This window comes from Spinacia oleracea, chromosome 4 (genome assembly GCF_020520425.1).
Source record: "Spinacia oleracea cultivar Varoflay chromosome 4, BTI_SOV_V1, whole genome shotgun sequence".
NCBI lineage: Eukaryota > Viridiplantae > Streptophyta > Magnoliopsida > Caryophyllales > Amaranthaceae > Spinacia > Spinacia oleracea.
Genome location: NC_079490.1, coordinates 58,993,214 through 59,000,075, shown reverse-complemented (window position 1 = coordinate 59,000,075; position 6,862 = coordinate 58,993,214). Strand labels below are relative to the sequence as shown.

General features: G+C 34.1%; 1 long non-coding RNA gene across 2 annotated transcripts; it reads right to left on the bottom strand.

Moving 5' to 3' along the window:
• Positions 1–263: 263 nt before the first annotated feature.
• On the bottom strand, positions 264–5,976 carry LOC130472493 (uncharacterized). Of its 2 annotated transcripts, none has more exons than XR_008932894.1 (2): positions 3,696–5,976; positions 264–488 (listed from the first exon to the last, which is right to left on the bottom strand). It is a non-coding gene; the product is annotated as an uncharacterized lncRNA (long non-coding RNA). The 2 variants fall into 2 exon arrangements; XR_008932893.1 differs by having other exon boundaries at positions 5,728–5,976.
• Positions 5,977–6,862: the final 886 nt, after the last annotated feature.

Genomic DNA, 6,862 nt, shown 5'->3' with positions numbered 1-6,862 from the left:
TATTTGGTGCTGCCAATTTTAAAAATGAGCCCGCACTTGACATATTTGGTGCTGCCAATATTGAAAATGAACCCGCACTTGACATATTTGGTGCTGCCAAATTTGAAAATGAGCCCGCACTTGACATAGAAATGGGCAGCACAAGCATAAAAATGAGCAGCACTTGGCCTATAAATGAGCCGCACTTGATCTAGATTTGTTGTATAACCGATTTCCCTGCTACATATTACAATTGGATCACGCCACTTATTAACCTCCATACGTTATATAAAAAGTATCTAATTATATAGATAATTAAATTAAATAGTATATAATTTTAAATATAAAATTCGATTACATTACAATCTTATGAAAAACTAGCTAGCATCCATAATTTAAGATTCGGTACAAGAAAATATCAAAGACATGGTAATGAAGTTTGCCAACATTTCTCGAACTTCGTCTATCTCCTCAAAGGTGAACGGCCGCTCCCTCGGATTATTGAATACCTTAAAAAGATCAACCATCAAAAAATATATATACACTTTAGTTATATTATAAATATTGAATCGTACAATAAATTAAGACTTAATTTGTTCATAATAAAGAAATAATGAACCGTATAATAATAAAATTGGTTAATTTCGGTCCCAACTTTCATCTAATAAACTTCAATAAATAGTTTAAAGTCCTTCCATGTTTAATAAACTTAGTTTTATGTTTAAAAGACTCATTCTCACCCATTTTGATGAAGTTATGCACATTTAAGCCTCGTTAGTTCATTATCGAACATTTTGACTAAAATGGCTAATTTCGGTCCTAACTTTCAACTAATGAACTTAAATGAGTATTTTAAAGTCTTTCCATGTTTAATACACTTAGTTTTATGTTTCAAAGACTCATTCTCACCCATTTTGGTGAAGTTATGCACATTTAAGGCTCGATAGTTCATTATCGGTCACATTTTGACATAAATGGCTAATTTCGGTCCCAACTTTCAACTAATGAACTTAAATAAGTATTTTAAAGTCTTTACATGTTTGATACACTTAGTTTTATATTTCAAATACTAATTCTCACCCATTTTGGTGAAGTTATGCACATTTAAGACTCATTTGATCATTAACGGCCACATTTTGACTAAAATGGCTAATTTCGGTCCCAACTTTCAACTAATGATTTCATATGAGTATTTTAAAGTTTTTATATGTTGGATACACTGAAGTTATGCACATTTAAGCCTCGTTAGTTCATTATCGGTCACATATTGACTAAAATGGCTAATTTCGGTCCCAACTTTCATCTAATGAACTTAAATGAGTATTTTAAAGTCTTTCCATATTTAATACACTTAGTTTTATGTTTCCAAGACTCATTCTCACCATTTTGGTGAAGTTATGTACATTTAAGCTTCGTTAGTTCATTATCGGTCACGTTTTGACTAAAATGACTAATTTCGATCCCAACTTTCAACTAATGAACTTAAATGAGTATTTTAAAGTCTTTATGTGTTTAACATGCTTAATTTTATGTTTCAGATACTCATTCTCGCATAAGTTGGTCAAATTATGCACATATAAGACTCGTTTGATCATTATAGGCCACATTTTGACTAATATGACTTATTTCGGTTCTAACTTTCAACCAATGAACCTCTATAAGTATTCAAAACCCTTTACATGTTTAATATACTTAGATATATGTTTCAAATACTCATTCTCACCTACTTTAGTCAAGTTATGCATATATGAAACTCGTTTGATAAGTATAGGTTACATTTTGACTAAAATGACTTATTTCGGTCCAAACTTTCAACTAATGAACCCTTTACATGTTTACTACACTTAGATTTATGTTTCAAAATGGGTATTGTAAACCCTTTACATGTTTACTACACTTAGATTTATGTTACAAAAACTCATTATCACCCACTTTGGTCAAGTTATACACATTTAAGGCTCATTTGATCATTATAGGTCACATTTTGACTTAAAAGATATATTTCGGTCCCACCTTTCAACTAATGAACCTAAATGAGTATTTTAAAACCTTAACATGTTCAATACACTTAGATTTATGTTTCAAAGAGTCATTATCACCGACTTTGGTCAAGGTATGCACATTTAAGGCTCGTTAGTTGAATATAGTTCATATTTTCACTAAAAATGACTTATTTCGGTCTCCACATTCAACTAATAAAGCTAAATAAGTATTTTAAACCCTTTACATGTTTGTTAGATGTATTTTGATGTTTCTAAATCTCATTCTTACCTACTTTGGTAAAGTTATGAACATTTAAGGCTAGTTTGTTCATTATAATTCATATTTTGACTAAAATGGCTTATTTCGGTCCCGAGTCTCCCGACTATCAACTAAGGAAACCTAAATAAGTTTTCTAAACTCATTCCATGTTATTAAACTTAATTTAATATTCCTAAGTCTCATTCACACCTCCTTTGGTCAAGTGATGAACATTCAAGGCTCGTTTGTTCATTTTAAGTCATATTTTGACTAAAATGCCTTATTTTAGTCTCAACCTTCATCTAATGAACCTAAATAAGTATTTTAATCCCTTACATGTTTGTTAGGTTTAGGTTAAAGTTTCTAAGACTCCATTTCGCCTACATTAGTCAAGTTATGCAAATTTAAGGCTTGATTGATCATTATAGGTTATATTTTGACTAAGATGGCTTATTTAGCTCCCAATTTTCAATTAATGAAACTAAACAAGTATTTAAAGTCCTTTACATGTTTAATATACTTAGTTTTATGTTTAAAATACTCAATTTCACCTACTTCGGTCAAGTTATGCGTATTTAAGGCTCGTTTGATCATTATATGTCATATTTTTACTAAAAGGACTTATTTCGCTCCCAACTGTCAACTAATGAACCTAATTAAGTTTTTAAACCCTTTATATGTATAATATTCTTAGTTTTATAATTCTTAAACTCATTCTCACCGAATTTGGTCAAGTTATGCATATTTAAGGCCCGTTTAATCATTATAGGTCATATATTGACTAATATGAACCTATATAAGTATTTTAAATGCTACATGTTTAATATACTTAGTTTTATATTTCTAAGACTCATTCTCACCTACGTTGGTCAAGTTATGAACATTTAAGGCTCGTTCGATCATTATAGGTCATATGTGACTAAAGTGGATCATTTCACTTCCAACTTTCAACTCAATGTCACCTAGTTAGGTCTAGTTAAGAACATTTAAGGTTTATTATCCAGAGTGCACACTAGGCCATATGAGACACACTAGGCACGCAGCAAGCAATACTTCACTATGCACAAAAACAAATGTAGGATACAAAACACACTTCACAAACTTAAACAGAAAGCCAAAAAGGGAAGCAACAAAATCATAGCACATTTTAAGATTAAGAAGCTCCAGACATAGAACGGTGTTTAGTGCACAAACATCATGAATCTTTACCAAACTCATTTTGGCCTAAATTGTAGTATCTTTTTTATTTCTTAAGCAAACTTATGCCAATGCACAACTTCTACTTTCTTTTCTAGCATCTCTATACAACCAAATTCTTAAATCTATACCTTATATTACCCAGAAAGCACATATGTTAACCAGCAATTACATTGAAAACATAAAAGTACAAGTGTAATTGACTTAACAACAAACAACAGGAACAACATACTAAAAACAGTAAATTCAAGAAGAAAATTTCGGTAAGAAACCATTACCCACGGTGGCTCCTCTTCTTCTTCCTCATAAAATGAGTAGGCAATATCCTTTAAGTTTAAATACTAGATTCTTTTGCGCAGAAGAATCTTGTTAGTGTAATGTAGCAATCCAAAAACTACAACCTAGCTTACTCTTAACAAAATTCTGGAACCAGACAACATTTTCATTCAAACCACTCCATATATCGCACAAAAAATAACAAAAGGCTTACATGGGTGCAGAAAACTCGGCAAGGGAGCACCTGTATACAATATGGAAAATTCAACCACGTCTTGACTGTATTCTAAAGCTAAGAAAACCTATGATGATCAATACCCAACCTTGTAAGACTCATTTAGAGATCAAATAGACCATATAATCTATAACTACAACTAAAGGAAATACCGATGACATCATTTTGTACACGTGTCAATTTCTTAAGAAAAAAAATCCCGCTTAAATTACTTTTGACATCATTTTTTCTTTTTAAAAAAACTTTGGTAACTTTTTTACTCCGTATACCATTCTCTCATAAAAATTGAGCACATTAATTAAGCTTTTATTGGAAACATGAATTTTGGCTCCATAGTGTGGTTACCATCTAGGGAATTCTTTTATAAAAGAAATCATGTCCAGAATAAACAAAGGGTAATAAAGGTAAATGAGCTTTTTTGTACTGACTCGAGAGCCTGGAATACACCAATCTGGAATACCTTATGTAAGAAAAGAGCAAGGGAAATCCTTAATACTCATATCCCATGATGTGATGATGAAGATCAGTTCCATTGGGTTGTGTTATCAAATGGGAAGTGTTCTGTTAAATTTTTCTATGCATATCAGGTTGGTAATAATGAGGAGAATGAAGATAACAATCTTTCAAAACAAGGCATGTGAGAGTAGCTGATATTCAGAACAATTTATAGGAAAAAGTGATATGGCTGGCAGGCCAAGATAATCCAACAACTGACTTTCTTATTGCAGATGGTGCCTGGAAAAAAGCAGAGGAGAAGGAAATAATGTGGCTGCAATTGGATGGGTTTTAATCTGTACAAAGGAGGAGAGGTATGAGGGAAAAGAACGTGTTGGGGCTCATAGTGTTTTGCAGGCTAAAGCTCTAGCAGTTACAGCACGTTAAAAGGAGAAGACTAACAAGTATACCAGTGGAGACAGATAGAAACAATCTAGTTCAAGCTCCTGACTGAGGTAAAGCTAATTCATAGCAACTTAGAGCTCAATGCGGTTGTGATTTCTGGGCCCTTCTCCGCAACAATGACAGTATCAGCTAAAAGCAGAGAAAAGTTCTGGCTTTTCGGATTACTGGCCTGGGTTGTCAAGTTCTGAAACCCTAAAACAACATTAAATACCATCCCTGGTTTCAACTCTTTCTCATTCTTGGAATTCAAGTTCAGACCCGTTTCCCTAAATTCAAGCCCAATACCAGTGCCAGCTGACTTATCAAATTCTTCACCAATTCTGGTTTCTCTCTCCATCACATACACAACGCGGGCTTTATTCCCAGGCTTCATGGCAGCAATGGCCGCATCATGCGCCTTATGCAACACCTCATAGGCCTCACTCTGATTTTGATTAGCATCAATCAGAATAGTTCTTGCTATATTTTAACAATAAATGTTATACCTAGATCTAATAGCACAAATAATCACACTACCTGGATCAAAATACAACAAATCATCATTACTTGATGCACTCGGCCTCAAATCAAACTTACCACCACTCTGGATAATTTGAGGGTAACAAATATCAACATTTTCCGCCTTCATCTTAATCTTACTGGGCTCCAAAACAAATTTAAATATTATTATTAACAAATTCACATCTCATACTTCTAGTAACAACAGTAATCCCAAAAATCTATCATACACCAAATTATTTTGGTAACAATGTTATTAGTAGTGTAGCCAAACAACTCCAATTACCAAATTTTAACATAATTAAATACACAATTGAACTGAATATTTGGTGAGAAAATCAATAAATCAAATTATTATTCAGAAAATTAAATCAATAAAAATAGGGTTAGGAAATACAAACCAACGAGGAAACCAATCCGGCAGGCGGTTGTACAAGCGGTAGAGGAGGGACGCAGCAAGGAGAGGAAGAGCAGCGGCGAACCGGAGAGGGGAAGGAGAGAGAGAAACCGAAGAGGGGAAGCTGGGAAGGAGAGAAGCGAGAAAATGAATTTAGGGGAAAGCACTAACCTGAGAGGAGGAAGGAGAGATAGGCGGCAAATGAAATCTTTTCGAGAAATATTTTGTGCTGCGTTTGTAAAATGAGCCCGCGCTTGAGTTTAAAACCCGCACTTGAACTCAAGTGCTGCCAATTTTCTTAAATGAGTCCGCACTTGTGAAAATATACTTTTATTTTTATTTTATTTGCTCTCAAGTGCTGCCAATTTATTAAATGAGCCGCACTTGAAGCGAAGCACATGTCGATTTTTCCTCTAGTGAGTCTGGACAAAACGCTCACTGAGCTTCACGGTATGCTGAAGACCGCTGAAAAGACGCTCAAAAGTGATAAGCAAGATGTGCTTATGGTGCGTGGGGGCAGTTCAAGAAATCTGGAAAAAAGAGGAATGCTAAGAAAGGTGGCAACAAGGCCAGCCCAACTAAGCAAACTGGCGCCAAGTCTGAAAAGAGGAAGGTCAGTCAACCCACTTCTGAATCCGAATGCTTCTACTGCAAGAAGAAGGGGCATTGGAAGAGAGATTGCTTGAAGCTAAAGGAAGATCAGAAGAACGGAATAGTCGTTCCATCTTCAGGTATTTTCGTTATAGACTATATACTTGCTAATTCAACCTCTTGGGTATTAGATACGGGTTGTGGCTCACACTTATGTTCCAATCCACAGGGACTAAGAAGAAGTAGAAAGTTAAGCAAGGGTGAAGTCGACCTACGAGTGGGAAATGGAGCACGGATTGCTGCATTAGCTGTAGGAACTTATTATTTGTCGTTGCCCTCTGGGCTAGTTTTGGAACTGGAAGAGTGTTTCCATGTTCCAAGTCTTACTAAAAACATCATTTCTGTTTCTTGCTTAGATGCTAAGGGATTTTCCTTTTTAATAAAAGAAAATAGTTGTTCGTTTTATTTTAAAGAGATGTTTTATGGATCTGCTAGATTAGTCAATGGACTTTATTTATTAGATCACGACAAACAAGTTTATAACATAA